Source organism: Pleurodeles waltl, chromosome 7 (assembly GCF_031143425.1).
Source record: "Pleurodeles waltl isolate 20211129_DDA chromosome 7, aPleWal1.hap1.20221129, whole genome shotgun sequence".
Lineage (NCBI taxonomy): Eukaryota > Metazoa > Chordata > Amphibia > Caudata > Salamandridae > Pleurodeles > Pleurodeles waltl.
The window spans coordinates 1,198,553,047-1,198,569,899 of record NC_090446.1 but is presented as its reverse complement, the minus strand read 5'-3'; the positions used below and the strand labels follow the sequence as shown (position 1 = coordinate 1,198,569,899).

Below are 16,853 nucleotides of genomic sequence, written 5' to 3'. Positions count from 1 at the left end.
AGTTTTGTCTTTTTTGGGTATGAGAAAGTACAGCGTGTAAACTCCTGTTCCTCTCTGATGACTTGGTACCAGTTCTATTGCATCTTTTTGTAACAACGCTTGGACCTCCAGTTGTAGAAGATCTATGTGTTGTTTTGACATATTGTGTGTTTTCGGTGGGACATTTGGAGGGAATTGTAGGAATTCTATGCAATAACCATGTTGGATAATGGCTAGAACCCACATGTCTGTTGTTATTTCCTCCCATTGTTTGTAGCAGTTGGTTAGTCTCCCCCCCACTAGTGTTATGTGTTGGGGATTTGTGACGCCGAAGTCACTGTTTGTTTTGTGGAGTTTTGGGGCTTTGGAACTTCCCTCTACTCTTTGGGAACTGTCCCCCTCTATATTGTCCTCGAACACTTCCCCCTGGTATTGGCTCTGATAAGTGGGCCTTGTTTGTGAGGTTGTGGGTTCTGTGCTTTGTCCTCGAAACCCCCCTCAAAACTGTGTTTTCCGAAATGTGCCTCTGCTCTGTGGGGAGTAGAGTGCGCCCATGGCTTTGGCTGCATCAGTGTCCTTTTTAAGTTTTTCGATAGCAGTGTCCACCTCTGGCCCAAACAACTGCTGTCCGTTAAATGGCATATTCAGCACGGCTTGTCGTATTTCCGGCTTGAATCCTGATGTACGCAGCCATGCATGTCTCCGTATTGTCACTGCTGTGTTTACAGTCCTATCAGCTGTGTCTGCTGCATCCATTGCTGACCGTATCTGATTGTTTGAGATACTCTGTCCTTCTTCCACCACTTGTTGTGCTCTTTTTTGGAACTCCTTGGGCAAATGTTTTATAAAATGTTGCATTTCGTCCCAATGGGCCCAATCATATCTGGCCAACAAAGCCTGTGAGTTGGCAATGCGCCACTGGTTGGCTGCTTGTGCTGCCACTCTTTTCCCCGCCGCGTCGAACTTACGACTCTCTTTGTCTGGAGGTGGTGCATCTCCTGAGGTGTGTGAATTCGCCCTATTGCGAGCTGCCCCTACTACCTCGGAGTCTGGTGTTAACTGTTGTGTGATGTACACAGGGTCTGTTGGTGGCGGTTTATATTTTTTCTCCACCCTTGGAGTAATGGCTCTTCCTTTCACAGGCTCCTCAAACACTTGTTTGGAGTGTTTTAGCATTCCAGTTAGTATGGGGAGGCTCTGGTACTGGCTGTGTGTGGACGACAGTGTATTAAATAGAAAGTTGTCTTCAATTGGTTCTGCATGCAGGCTGACATTATGAAATGCCGCTGCTCTTGACACCACCTGTGCGTAAGCGGTACTGTCCTCTGGTGGTGACGGTCTAGCTGGATAACAGTCGGGACTGTTATCCGACACTGGCGCATCATAAAGATCCCATGCGCCTGGGTCATCCTGACTCATCCCTGTATGAGTTGGGGATTGCATCATTGGTGGAGTGGCTACCGGTGATGGTTGTGGAGAGCGTTGTGGAGATGGTGGCGGGGTTACTTGTTTAGCCACCTTTGCCTGTGGCTGCTTGTCTTTCTCTTGGAAGGCAAGTTTTCGTTTCATCCGAATCGGAGGGAGAGTACTGATCTTCCCTGTTTCCTTTTGGATGTGGAGCCTTCTTTGGGTGTAATTTGGCTCCATTGTCTCTAGTTCCTGCCCAAATCTATGTGTTTGCTTTTGTGAGGACAGGCCTTGTTCCTCTGTGCCTGAACTTGTTTTCAGTTCCGAGGCCGGATGTTTCAGTATCGAAACCTTTTCAGCAGCTTTTTTCGGTTCCGACGACACTTTTTTGCTCTTCGGCGTACTGATTTCTCGGTGCCGACTTGTTTAGGTGCCGCTCTCTCAGTGCCGAGATTGCTCTGACCCGGTGTCTCGGGGTAGAGTCTGCTCTGTGCCGGTATCTCGACCAGAGTCGGATGACTCCGACACATGCATGCCCTTTTTCGGTGCCGATGCTCGGTCACCTATTTTTCGGGTTAAGCCATGGCCTGCCGGCGGTGGCGTCCCCTGGGCTTCACTGGTCTTTGCGTGAGTTTTGTGTCTCGACGTCTTACTCACGGTTTTCGGCGTCTGTTCAGGATCGACCTCTTCCGAGTCCGAATCCTCGATGGAGAAGGCTTCCTCTTCTTCCTCCATGTGTTTTTGTCCTGTCAGCACCGACGCCATCTGCAGTCTTCTTGCTCTTCGGTCCCTTAAGGTCTTTCTGGACCGAAACGCTCGACAGTCCTCACAGGTATCCTCTTTGTGTTCTGGAGACAAACACAAATTACAGACCAAATGCTGATCTGTATAAGGATACTTGTTGTGACATTCGGGGCAGAAGCGGAATGGGGTCCGTTCCATTAGCCTTGAAGACGCACATGGTCGGGCCGACCAGGCCCCGCTGGGGACTCGAAAACCCCGAAGGGCCGCCGGAGCTCTTCAAAATTCAGTGTCGATCTGTTGTAACTAACCCGATACCGAACGCAAACAATACCGTAGAATTTTCCGAGATTTTCACTAACTTTCCGAACCGAAACGCGGAGCGAAAAGGAACACGTCCGAACCCGATGGGGGAAAGAAAACAATCTAAGATGGAGTCGACGCCCATGTGCAATGGAGCCGAAAGGGGAGGAGTCCCTCGATCTTGTGACTCGAAAAGACTTCTTCGAAGAAAAACAACTTGTAACACTCCTAGCCCAACACTAGATGGCGGGATGTGCAAAGCATGTGTATGTGCAGCTACACATGCCATTGAACATATATATATATATAGCGATCACTTTTGTCAATGCGTGTGTGGTTTCCCTGGGGGCTGCGATCGGCCCCCAGGAAAACCATACCCACATATAAAAGTTATCTCTTCGCCACCAATTCTCTTGCAGTTGCAGCTTGCGTCTTCAAAGCAATGCACATAGTTCAACTGACGAGTTTCAATTGTAGCTTATAGGCAGCAATAAAAAAAAGTCAAGTAACTTGTGATTATGTTTCTGCTAGAAAAGTATCTGAGTTTTGTCTAGTGGCAGTTTTGATGCTATATAGTAGTGCAGGTTTATATGCCTACTGCAAGGATCAAAACTGTATTATATGTGAATAGCTGAGTGGATTAGTAAAGCCAGCCATTACATGCGCTATAATACAAATGAAATGTATGTGCGAGGGCGGCTATGGAGAGATGAAATGCACTTTTGCTGGGGGTAGTGAGTGAATGGGAGGAGCAGTTAATGGGAGTGGGAGAACAAATAATGATTGTTGGACTAGGCGCTAGAGGCGCTAAAGACTGACGATTGGTATGTGACCAGGTGAAGTAATAGTGTGTCTTTTTTGTTTTTTTGAGTGTCTTGAGAGAACATGCTGACTAAGGGAAGAAGCGAAGGTAAGGTGACCTCTACTGTTGCAGGTATCACACACACAGACACATACACACCCACCCACTAGCAATTTTGTGACTGTCTACATAGGCTAGTGTTTTAGACCGACAGTTTAGCCAGTAGCAGAGACGGCATCTCGTTGGATGACTGCTGCTCAAGCCCTAACTTGGGTTATAGAGGACAGCTCTGACGTAGGATCAGAGACTGAGATAGAAGATACTGAGACAGCATCTGAGGGATAGGACAATGGTTCAGATTTTGGGAGTGAGTTTTCATTCGTTGGAGTCACATTCGATAACTTCTCTTCCAGTAATTATGAGGGAGGTGATGAGGACAGTCCTGTTGTTCCTTTGCAAGCACAGTCTGTGCAGAGGGACAATAGTGGGTTAGCCCAACCCAGCAGGTGGATGCAGCGGCAAGCACACAGAGAGTGCTCTCTTGGGAGCTCCCCCAATGTAGTTCAGCCCCAAATTCCACCGCCCAAATCGTACTGTGGAGACATCAAAATTATCTATCACAAAACAACCTGGTTTTGTAAGGTAAGCACTGGTGTTTTTGGTCCTGGGCTAGGCAGCCATAAAGGGAAACCTACCAAACCCAGACATTTCTGGAAGCTAGACATCTGGGGTAGTCCACAGAGGTGTGACTTATGTGGATTCACCAAATACCCTGCAAAGCTGAAATGTTGAATAAAAACAATTTTTTCTTGCATTTGTGTCACACAAACTACAGAAATATGCTGGGATCCACAAAATTCCTACCACCCAGTGTTTCCCCCACCTGCTCTGATAAAAACGCCACCCCAACTGAGTTCCTGTACCTAGTGCCTGCGTCAGGAACGGATCACCCCAGGGTCAACAGTTGCCCTCATGTAAGGACCAACATTGACCATTGTGCGATCTATTCCTGACACGGGTACTAGGCCTACCCAAACAAGTGAGGTACCATTTTTTATCAGGAGTCTTAGGGGGAATGCTGGGTGGAAGGAAATGTGTGGCTCTTCTCAGCTGCCAGAAATGTCTATCACCAAAATGTGAGGAATTTTTTTTTTTTGCCAAATTTTGAGGTTTGAAAAGGATTTTGGGTAACAGAACTTGGTGAAAGCCCCACGAGGCACCTCATTCTGAATTACCCTAGATGTCTAGTTTTTTAAAATGTATAGGTTTGCTAGGTTTCCTTAGGTGCCGGCCGAGCTAGAGGCCAAAATCCACAGTTCGGCACTTTGCAAAAATCACATCTGTTTTATATTGTCCACGTTGTGTTTTGGGACATTTCCTGTTGTGGGCACTAGGCTTGCCCACACAAGTGAGGTAAACCTTGCTTGAAAACCCTTTATTGACCGTTAACGTATGTTTGTCCTATCAGGGGCACAAAGAGGCCCTCCTCACCACTCAATCAGTTACTCACTGCCTGCTGCGGATGAAAGTCCCCCCGCTAGATCACGTGTGTTACCAGGGACCTTAAGGACCACTTCAACATGGGGCCCAGCAGCTAAGGGGTTAATTGCTGAGGGGACTTTGCCCTAATTGACGCTACTGTGGGCAACAAAGGAAAGCAGTGTACCAGGGACAACAACATTGGCTCACTGCAGGTGGGTGTGTAGAGGCAACACAAAAGCCTGTCGGACCCCCTCAGACCGTTCGGCCACCACCCCCTTAAAGATGGGGTTTAATACGCCACCTTAAGTCCTCCCACAGTCTCCCACAGTCAAGGTTAGGTCGTAAGAGGAGGAGAGACTCCAGCCACCTCTCACTTTAACTCCTGGTGTGGCTGTGTTGTGGGCTAGTCTAACCACCTCGCTTGAAAACCGTCTAGTGACCGTTAGCATATGTTCGGCCCATCAGGGGCACAAAGAGGCCCTCCTCACCCCTCAATCAGTTACTCACTGCCTGCTGCGGTCAAAGTCCCCAGCTAGATCACCTGTGGCGCCAGGGGCCTCAAGGACCACTCCAAGAGGGTAGCTCTCCCCAGTCTCCAGCAGATGAGGGCCCGGGGGGAAGCTCTGGGAGCGCTGAAATGTCAGTTCAGTACTACTCACAGGATACTGGTGCCAAGACGGGCCGGCAGCAGGGAGCAAAGCAAGGCCCACCAGTCTCACTCCCTAAGCATAGATGGGAGGCCTGTGCCCTCCGCATGAACACTTCCAATGTGGGCACGAATCCTTTGGGGTGGCTGAAGGCTCACGAGGCTGCTCTCATCGACAGACCAGCCTTGATGTATGTGTCACTTGTGGGGTCATAGATAGGCGCACTGCAGCAATTTTACACACTTCTCATCGGGCTCCTAGACCCGCTTCCCTGGTCATCACCACAGCGGGAGAGGGTTTCTTTGCACTGCAAGTACGGGGAGGGGATGGCACCAGGTCCTCCTGCAGTGCAGTCGAGAGACGCAATGGGGCTGCAAAGTGGCTGCCACGACCTCCAAGCGAGCAGGCCACACTCATGCAGCAGGGCTCCGGTGCTCACTTAAATGTCCATCAGGGCTGCTGCCACCATTCATGGATTCAGGGCCCCAACCACCCCCTCCAGAAGGGGAGGGGGCACAACATCACGAATTCACTGAGCTTACGGGGGAAAAGGGGTGCAGCAAATGGAGCTCAGGGGAGACATGTGTTGCCTGGTCTCCACCCTAGCCATGCCCCCCACAGCAGGACTTTTAGATAGTGAAAGCTATATGCAATCTTAACAGACAGCTAGCTGCCAATCATGTGCAAGAGAATCGTTTCCTAGAGTTACCTTACAGGCTAGCTCTAGAGGTCCCTTGCAGTTAAACCAAAGCCAGTAGCCAGAAATGCTACTTCCTCAGCTTTAAGCTTGTGGTATGACCATGAGGTGTGCTATTTTTTGTTTTCAAAATTATGTGTATATAGCAGATAAGAGGCACTAGTTCATGTCCATTTACCTTTGTCCTTTGCCTTTTTCACACTTGACTGTTTTTGGAATGGATTGCAGGCTGTCCATCCCTGGTGTGTAGTATACCCATTCCAATGAGACCAACTGCTGTACCACAGTCGGACGAGCTTGGTACACCACTCACTGCATGGTGAATTAAGTTAGCTCTGCACACACTGAGCAGCGCATGTAACCTACAACGTCTAAATGCGTCTGCATCAACAACGTAAGCCTGTACAATTTATTTTAGCACAACCATTGAGACAAATGAATAAGAATTTGTCGTGGACAGTACGAACACTAATATTTTGCTTGTTACCACCTGCACACTCTTTATAGTACATGCTGTATCATAATTTTGCATAAACAGCTGTACATGGTACATGTGGTGTTATTTCAGTATTTTTATGGGAGACAGATTTTGTTTGTTAACTGTTCCAATTAACTTCTACAAAAGCTTTACGGCTTTGTAGAATAATTACATTCAAGCCAAACCTCTAGTACATGACATTTTCCCTCAACTCGGTTTGTTGTTAACTGCTGTTATGTTATTTTAATATATTAAAGCTACATAAGGGATTGTATATCTGGGAATGTAGAGGTTGCTACTTACTACCGAAGTAAGTCTCTGTTTTCATGAGAAATTATATTTTCTGAAAAAACATTTCTGATCCTGCTTGCTTTATATTGGACTACAAAAACAATGTACACCAAATAAAACCCACTACTTAATTCAGTGGAATTACATTTTAATATGGTGTTTTGTGTGTTTTTTACCAACATAAACCTCTATTCCTTTCAAATTAGTCTTCTGCAGCACCCTATCTTAGTCCTTGTCCTGTGTAGGCTTGAGTGTTTCATTACTGTAGGTGCTGCTGCTCCTCAGCAGAAGACATAATTGAGGGGTAAGGGAGTTGAGGGGCCTCAAACCTCTTGGTGGGGTGTGCAGACAGTTATTTACCTGTATCCTGATGAAAGATATATTTTTCAGTGCTCACATAGAGTTGAATTATTAGATCATCTTCTAACAACGCTGAGCATTAAAAAAAAGCATGAATTCTACATTTCCCCATTAGTGTAGTAGGGTTGAAATAGTGCAGCTCGAAGCCACTGGAAGTAGAGGTGTAGGGGTGCTGCAAATAACAATGCCGTAATTAAGAAGGTAAATTAGCAATAAAGATGCCTTTGAATTTTGTGTTAATGTTGTCACATTTGCTGTTTTCTTCTAACATATTGCTGCTTAGTCTTTTAAAAAGGAAACTAGTGTTTACTTTCTCTGACTGCAAAGTGAGACAATTTTGTAAAAGTGACCTAGGTGACAATCTTTCTGTGGTACAGAGATTGAAAGGATGGGCTGTGGGATGTCAGTTTTTTTCTAACACACAATAACATTTGCAGATGTTCCAATGAACTCTACACATATTTCAAAATATGTTAGCAATTGGGCAAAGCACAAATTAAACATTTTTTTTTTTTGTAATTCTGAAGTATGATGGAAAAAAAGATTATAATAGGCCAAAAACAAATTAGGACACTTTGATGGCACAAATTATAAATAACAACTGAACCCAATTTCCAAACATCACTTGTGGTCTACATAGTTTTATCAGTAAAACTGTGGGTCTGTGCAAATTAAGTGTCCATTTCAACAGAAAATATGCTGTCTGAAAATGACTGTTCACTATCACACCAGAATGAATTACAAAAAATGCACGACAAGCTACATATGACACCCTTACCACTCCCCTCCTTAATAGTCATGGCACATTTGCTATATTTATTTTTTGGGTGAGACTTATATTTTTCACAGTCCCTGTGGCTTCAGTGTGGTATAACATTAGTAGCAGCACTCCACTCTAAAAATTGTCCTAGCACCACTGGTCCAGCTCTCCTTTTGTGCCTCATGGGCAAGGTTGGTTATGTAATAATCACATTAAGAAATCAAACCTTGGGTGTATAGAAGTTTCTAGAGAATCTGAATAATTGCCCCCTTCACTGTCCACATTATGGTATATTACTGTGGCTAGGGAAGGTCCCCAAGGGCTGCTGCAAGTATTATGCCACCCTAGGGGACCAATCACCAAGTACATGTACACTGCCTTTGCAGCTTGTGTGTGCTAGTGGGGGAAAAAAGGCAAAGTCAACATGGCACCCTGACCAAACTACTGTCTGTGGCATAGGTAAGATACCCCTCTAGCAGGCCTTACAGCCCTAAGGCAGGGTGCACTATACCACAGATGAGGGCATAGGTGCATGAGCAATATGTCCATTCTTAGACATTGTAAGGGCAGTGGAGCCATATTGAGTAAATGGTCTGGGAGTGTCATTACGAACTCCACAGCTCCATAATGGCTTCAATGAATACTGGGAAGTTTGATATCAAACTTCTCAGCACAATAAACCCCCATTGCTGCCAGTGTGGTATTTATTGAACAATACACACAGAGGGCATCTTTTAGATGCCTCTTGTATATTAGCCAAACTGCTTTTGTAGGACTGACCGGTCTGTGCCAGCCTGCCACTTTCAGACAAGTTTCTGATCACATGGGGTGAGAGCCTTTGTGCTCTCGGAGGTCAGAAACAAAGTCCTGGGTGGAGGTGCTTCACACATCCCCCCTGCCGGAACTGTAACACCTGGTGGTGAGCCTCAAAGGCTCAACCCTCGGGTTACAGTGCCCCAGGGCACTCCAACTAGTGGAGTTGCCTGCCTCCCGGACAAAGCCGCACTTTTGACAGCAAGTCTGGCGGGCAAATTAGGGAAAACAGGGAGGAGTGACACCCCCACCCAGCCAGGACCACCTCTAAGGTGTCCAGAGCCGAGGTGACCTGCTCCCTGCAGAATCCTCCAGCTTGGTTTGGAGAACAGGACCAATAGGGTTAGGTTTGTGCCCCCTCTTCCCAAAGGGAGTTGGCACAGGAAGGGTGTAGCCACCCTAAGGGACAGTAGCCATTGGCTACTGCCCCCATGACATGCGCGGCCTGTCCTTTAGGGCGGAAGGTAAGTGTGTGTGATCTTTTAAAATGAATGTTTGGTACATGCGTGCATGTTTGAATGTTATGAGTGTTGATAATGGATGTGTGTGTGTGTGTGTGTGTGTGTGTGTGTGTGCTTACCGCCCACCCCCTCCCTCCTAAAGCTGCCGACCGCCACTGCCCCCTAGCCCCTGTAGCGCCCCTAAATCTTGTATTTAAGGGCTTCCCTGAACCCAGCTCACCAGATTATTGTCAACCTGACAAGAAGAAGGACTGCATAGCTGAAACCCCCATCAGAGAAGAAGGAAGACGACAACTGATTTGGCCCCAGCCCTACCGGCCTGTCTCCTGCTTCAAAGAACCTGCAAAAGAACACGACGCATCCAGTGGGACCAGTGACCTCTGCCAAGCTCCAGAGGACTACTCTGCACTCGAAAGGAGCAAGAACTCCCGTGGACAGCAGCCCTGTCCAAGAAGAAACAACAACTAAGGACTCCAACCTCACTCTGAATGTGCAAGTCCTAACCACTCTGCAGCTGGCACCCACAGCCTGTGTCCAGGAGGCCCAACCAGCTAGAGAGGATCCCCAGGCGATTCTGAGCAAGTACCCACCTTAGATTGACCTCTCCCCCCACCTCTAAGACAACACCTGCAGAGGGAATCCCGAGGACCCCTCTGACCGCAAAGCTTCAGACGAAGATATCCGGTGCCTAAAGACACACTGCATCCGCAGCCCCCAGGTCTTGTAGAACCCAACCCAACCTCTGGTGCAGCAACGTTCAGCAGGCAGCCCTCCTCCCTGTCCATCCTGTGGTTTGCCTGAGACGACCCCCTGGACCTCGCCTGCAGCCTCCGAATGACCCCCAGGGTCCCCGCATAGAGAATTATTGGAGACCTGACATCTTGTTTGCAAGCTGCACCCAGCTGCCCGAGCACTGCTGAGGGTGTATGTTTGATGCCTACTTGAGGGCCCCTCCCCAGTGCTCCCCTAAACCCCAAAGGTCTGCCCTCTGAAGACGCGGGTACTTACCGGCCTGTAGATCTGAAACAGAGTACCCCCAGGCGCTATAGGAGCCAATGTTAATTTTGCCTACACTTTGACCTCTGCACCCAGCCAGCTGGTTGTGTGTTTTGTGGTTAACTTAAACCTCAACTTGTGGACTTCCTAACCCCTGGAGACTGGAACTGTAAGTGTTGTACTTACCTGTAAAACAATCTCACTTTTATTCCCCCAGAACTGCTTGAAAATTGTAGTGTCGACTTTTAAAACAGATTATTGCCAATATTTCAAAAACTGTATAACTTATCGATTTCAAACAAATTACTGTTGATACATGTGTGAAATACGAATTTATTGAAGTACTTACCTGCAACTTGAATCTTGTGGTTCTAAAAATATATTAAGAAAATATATTTTTGCTATATAAAAACCATTGGTCTGGAGTTAAAGTCATTGAGTGTGTGCTTCTTCTATTGTCTGTGTGTGTACAAAAAATGCTTTGCACTACCCTTTGCTGTGATAAGCCTAACTTGCTTGATCACACTACCACAAAAGAGAGCATAAGTATTATCTACTTTAGTCTCTGTTAAGCCTTTGGGGAACCCCTGGACTCTATGCACACTATATCTCACACTGATATAGTATATACCGTATTGCATCCAAAGGAAAAGGGTCCAGACAAATTAACTTCCTGTATGGAATGCCTGTTCACCTGGGATGTGGGAGCTTAGACCGGAGGACATGGACCCTAGTCCTCCTTTAATAAGAAACGCTACTAAAAAGTTGGTAAGGTCCCACAATAAAAGCATAATTTTTCAGCCGTTAGTTGCAAAGTTCAATAGTAGAAAATGCAGGAAAGGGATCTCTTGTGCCCAATTCAACACGTTTTTATTGAAAAGAAGTGGTGGATTCCAAAATTGAGTCTCAAAGTCCAACGAAGTTTCAGCCAACACATGTTTCTCCCCACATGGCGTATGCGCCAGGGCTTTCTCAAGGCTGTAAAGAAGAAACAGTATCAGGCTCGGAATAGAGCTCAGTATAAGTGAAAGCGACACCGAAAGGGTGAATACCCTAAGTGCGTGAAAAGAGGGTCATGCATCACATTTATTGTGCTCTCTTTAAAGGAGGTGAGTACCCCCTATATATAGGGGTCACTGTAAAGGAAAGGTAGCACCATCTATTCGTGAGATATAGGTCCTTTCATAGTGGTGTAGAGAGTGCACTGTAAGTCCTAGAAAGTATTACAAGAGTGTAGCTTACAAAGAAAATTAGGAAGAAATATATATTGATATTCTATATTTTAATTAGATATTTCCAGTAGTGTAAGTTTATACTGGCACTAAACTACGTGATATTACTAAATAATTGTCATGCAAGTAAGGAATTAAAAAGAGGAGAATGACAGTGTATGTAAATTAGAATTTAGAGCTTGGCAGGTAAAAGTTACATACCACATTATTTGAAAGCATAGTTCTTCAGGCTGAATGCCACAATTATAATAAAGAATCTGTACATGAAATATATGAAAGACATATGTAATGTGTGACATTAACTCTACAAACAATTCAAAGTAAGCGATGCTATCCAATTGATGGCAAATATATGCCCATTATGTTAACCGTAAAATCAAGAGAAAAATGTCCCAAGATTATTATCACGTTCCAAAGTTGCACATCACTATGTTCAGTTCATAATCAAGGAAAAAGATTCAGTATTTCAGTTAGTAGGGCAAACTACCCCTAGTTTTGGGAGAATCTGGGAGGGTGGGTATGCCCTTTAGGGAACAATATTATTGACCGGTAACCTGTACAAATTATTCATGAACAGAGCAAATAATCTAACAGGCCCCCTTTAAGCGTTTATATTGCAGGTCAATAGTAAGTGACTAAGTCCTTACCTATTTAATTAGGAGCGAGCAATATTTACGATTCCGACGCGTCCATCGCCTCTTCTCTGGGGACGCGCCGGGAAAACACTCGATCTTTATTGTGTTAGCGGTAGTCCTTCTTCAGTGTTAAGGGCACGAACACTGAAGAAGGACTAAAGGACGGTTGAGCTGAATCGGGTGATGGCGGCGCCGTTAAAAACAATAACGTGACGGCGCCATTTTGTAAGAGAATAGGCGTCCTATTTTAACTACAGGCAGCAGAGTAAAAATGAAAAATAATTAATTGAACTGAAGGCTAGGGGTCTGACTACAACCTAATTATTGTAAAAGAAAAAAAAGTAGAAAAACAATTTTTAAAAAACAAAGATTAAATATTAATAATTAGAGGATAAATAACAGAGAAACTAGAAAACTAATGTCTTGGTATTACTATATCTTTTACAGAAAATTTCTTTGCTAACACCACTAGGCTATTCCCAGGAGATAGTTCCTCCTTATGGAAGAACAAATTAAACAAGGGCTAAGCAGGATATAAAGCGAAACAAAAGAAAATAAAAGGATGGAGAGCTCATCCGTCTCTTCACATCAGCCAATAGTGCCACTCATGGTCTTTATTAAGGCCATAATTAACAGTGTCATAATGAATAATCATACGGCTTTCCTCTTGACGTAGGCGCAGGGGTAGGTTACCACCTCTTATAGACATTGTGATGCGTCGAAGACCACAAAAAGTGAAAATACGTTCGTAGGGATGACATTTGTTGAAATGTTCCACTAGGGGTGCCTTGACTTCTGATTTTTGAATGTTGCGAAAATGTTCTTGAATCCTGGTTTTAAGAGGACGGATGGTACTTCCAATGTAAACTTGTTGACAGGGACACCATATTATATAAACTATGTTGGTACTTTCACAGTTAATGAAGTCTTTGATCGGGAAGTCCTTACCTTTGATTGTTATTGTTGTGGATTTGTTAAGACCTAATTTGCATATGGAACATTTGGTACAGGTAAAAAACCTTTGGGTTTTGGAGAAAAAGTTCTGGATGGGGTTGGTTGGAAAAATGAAGAGCACAGTTTGTCCCTAAGGTTAGGGGCTCGACGGAAACCTTTTTGTGGGTGATTGGTAATGTATTTATTGATGGAAGAATTGTTATGTAATAAGTACCAATGTTTTTGCAAATATTTAGAATAAGATGATGACCATTATGAAATTCTGTGATCAACCGGATGGCTGTATCCTGTTTGGGCCGATATATTGTGTTAATCATCTTGTTCCGGTCCATGTTACCTAACTTGTCTTTTGTTGAGTTCAAGGTTGTCTTGTTATACCCCCTAACCGTGAGTCTCTCCGTTATTTGGGTAGAGATGTTTTCATAATCCAAAGGATTAGTACAGTTCAATCTGGCTCGTCTGTACTCGCCTTGCGGAATGTTCTTAATGGTACTCCGAGTTGGAGATGTTATATGTAATGTCAATTCCCCATTTATTGGGTACTAATGACTTCAAAAATTGTATTAGTAAGTCCTTCTGGCCTTGCCAGATCAGCAAAATGTCATCTATATACCATCTCCAATAAATGATATGTTGAGAAAAATTTTCATTTCTGTCATTCCAAAGCCAATCTCTTTCGACCGCGCCCATTAGGATACAGGCATACGGTGGTGCAAATTTGGCCCCATTGCTGTCCCTTGTAGTTGCAAGTAATAGTGACCATCAAATAAAAAGTAGTTGTTTTCTAAACAAAATTTCAACATTTCCAGTATAATTAGGTTGTGTGTTGTAAATGTCTCTGGTTTGGTCGAAATACTTTTTCTAACTGCTTCTAAGCCATCATGTTGTTTGATAGAGGTATAAAGACTGACTATATCTATGGTAACTAGAAAGTGGTCCGGTTGCCAATCGATATTTTGTAATTTTGGGATTATGTCTTTTGTGTCTCTGACGAAGGAGGGTAGGTTGGTCATGAAAGGTTGTAATACACGATCAATTAAGGTGCCCAATTTGGAGCATATAGAATTTATGCCACATATGATTGGTCTACCTTTAGGTGGGAGGTCTTTTTTGTGAATTTTTGGTAAGAGGTACAAGGTGGGAATCGTAGGATGAGGCAGAAAAAGGGCAGTTTTTTCTTTGTTAGAAATAATTTGGCGAGAGTGCCAATAATCAAGTAGATCTGATAATTTCTGTTGAATTTCTGCTGTTGGATTATAAATAAGTCATTTATAGCAATTTGAGTCTTGAAGTTGTCGATATGCCTCCTTGAGATAGTCAGTGGTGTTAAGAATGACTATATTCCCGCCTTTGTCAGCTTCCTTGATGGTAATGTTGGGATTGTTCCTAAGTTTCGCGAGAGCTGTTACTTGTTTTCGGTTGATATTTGAAGATAAATATTTATGTCTACTACAGTAACGTGTATATTCTCTATCAAGATCTCTCAATACTGCTGTTGAGAAAAGATCTATGGAGTTCCCTGCTGGGAGAATGGGGGTAAAGGTGGATTTCAGTCAGAGGTCAGAAGGGTGATATTGGTTGATTTCCAAGTCTAAGTCATTCGCCACTGTAGAGGGTGAGAGGTCCGATTTGTCAGTATTGGACAGATTACATAGAAGTCTAATGTCTTCCAAGTCCTGAACAGAGATGTCACTTGGGTTAAGTGAGAGAGATGGTGAGGGGGGAAGAGGGGCAAATGTAGAAAAGAAAGATTTAAGTTTAAGTTGACGAATAAATTTGAAAAAGTAAATTTTGGTTTGTGTAATATTCCATGACTTAGTGGGACAAAAGGACAAGCCTTTGTTCAAGATATGTTTACCAATTGAGGAGAGCTCATAGTCAGAGAGATTGACTACTAAGTGGTCATCAAGTTTTACGGTCGTGAGATCTTGCTGCGAGCTCTCGTTTGTATACCTGATACGCCTGCTGTTGCTATTGAGGTATCTGGTGGTTTGACCCGAATATCTTTTAAAGTTCCCAGGCGATATCGCCTTGCTTCCTCGGAAAAATTTACCTGAGGTCTGGTTGATGGGTTCCTGTCAGAGTCTTCAGAGGATTCTATTTCTGAGGACGGAATAGTATCAGGGCAGCTTTGTGTATCAAGTGAGGCATGAGATTCCTTGATATTATCATATTTTTTACTGAATGTGTAGACTCTCCCTTGTTGATAATCATTAAGGTATCTTCTAAATTTACGATTCTTGCTTTGAAAAATATCTGACTCATAATTATCTATTATGTTATTAAGGATAGCATAGTTCTTGGTGGTGATATCACCCCAATTAGCCTCTTCTATACGTTGGGTAAGTTGGTCAACCTCTTGTTTGTGTTTCTCATATTCTTATTGAGAAATTTCAATGAGTTGTTGGATCATATTAGTAGATGACAATTTAAGATTGGCTTCACAGTTCTGTAAGCGTTCCTGGGAGGTGGTATCCGTGGGTGGGGAGATCAGTATGCGGAGCCCCCGGGGGATACACTCATTTTCCAAATATTTCTTGAGAGAGGCCACCTCCCACCATTTGGCGGTTTCCTTTTTGAGCGATTTTTCCAAGGCTAAAAAGGTGCTTTTAGCTGATGAAAAATTGGTGGTAATGGGATTGAAAGTGCCAGCATCAGATGTGTTAAAAACTTGTTCTAATTTAGAGTTACCTTGTTCTCTTCTGTTCATTGGAAAGGACATCTTGAGGTAAGGCTTAGACAGGAAGTATGTTCGTCGACAAAGTATTGCATCCAAAGGAAAAGAGTGCAGACAAATTAACTTCCTGTATGGAATGCCTGTTCACCTGGGATGTGGGAGCTTAGACCGGAGGACATGGACCCTAGTCCTCCTTTAATAAGAAACGCTACTAAAAAGTTGGTAAGGTCCCACTATAAAAGCATAGTTTTTCAGCCGTTAGTTGCAAAGTTCAATAGTAGAAAATGCAGAAAAGGGATCTCTTGTGCCCAATTCAACACGTTTTTATTGAAAAGAAGTGGTGGATTCCAAAATTGAGTCTCAAAGTCCAACGAAGTTTCAGCCAACACGTGTTTCTCCCCACATGGCGTATGCGCCAGGGCTTTCTCAAGGCTGTAAAGAAGAAACAGTATCAGGCTCGGAATAGAGCTCAGTATAAGTGAAAGCGACACCGAAAGGGTGAATACCCTAAGTGCGTGAAAAGAGGGTCATGCATCGCATTTATTGTGCTCTCTTTAAAGGAGGTGAGTACCCCCTATATATAGGGGTCACTGTAAAGGAAAGGTAGCACCATCTATTTGTGAGATATAGGTCCTTTCATAGTGGTGTAGAGAGTGCACTGTAAGTCCTAGAAAGTATTACAAGAGTGTAGCTTACAAAGAAAATTAGGAAGAAATATATATTGATATTCTATATTTTAATTAGATATTTCCAGTAGTGTAAGTTTATACTGGCACTAAACTACGTGATATTACTAAATAATTGTCATGCAAGTAAGGAATTAAAAAGAGGAGAATGACAGTGTATGTAAATTAGAATTTAGAGCTTGGCAGGTAAAAGTTACATACCACATTATTTGAAAGCATAGTTCTTCAGGCTGAATGCCACAATTATAATAAAGAATCTGTACATGAAATATATGAAAGACATATGTAATGTGTGACATTAACTCTACAAACAATTCAAAGTAAGCGATGCTATCCAATTGATGGCAAATATATGCCCATTATGTTAACCGTAAAATCAAGAGAAAATGTCCCAAGATGATTATCACGTTCCAAAGTTGCACATCACTATGTTCAGTTCATAATCAAGGAAA

The 16,853-nt window shown here is 43.9% G+C and overlaps 1 protein-coding gene across 1 annotated transcript in view; it reads right to left on the bottom strand.

Annotated features, from left to right (window-relative positions):
• Window positions 1-16,853, bottom strand: part of LOC138246096 (cytochrome P450 2B2-like) — a 262,823-nt gene that overhangs the window by 26,954 nt on the left and 219,016 nt on the right. The window lies entirely within an intron of this gene.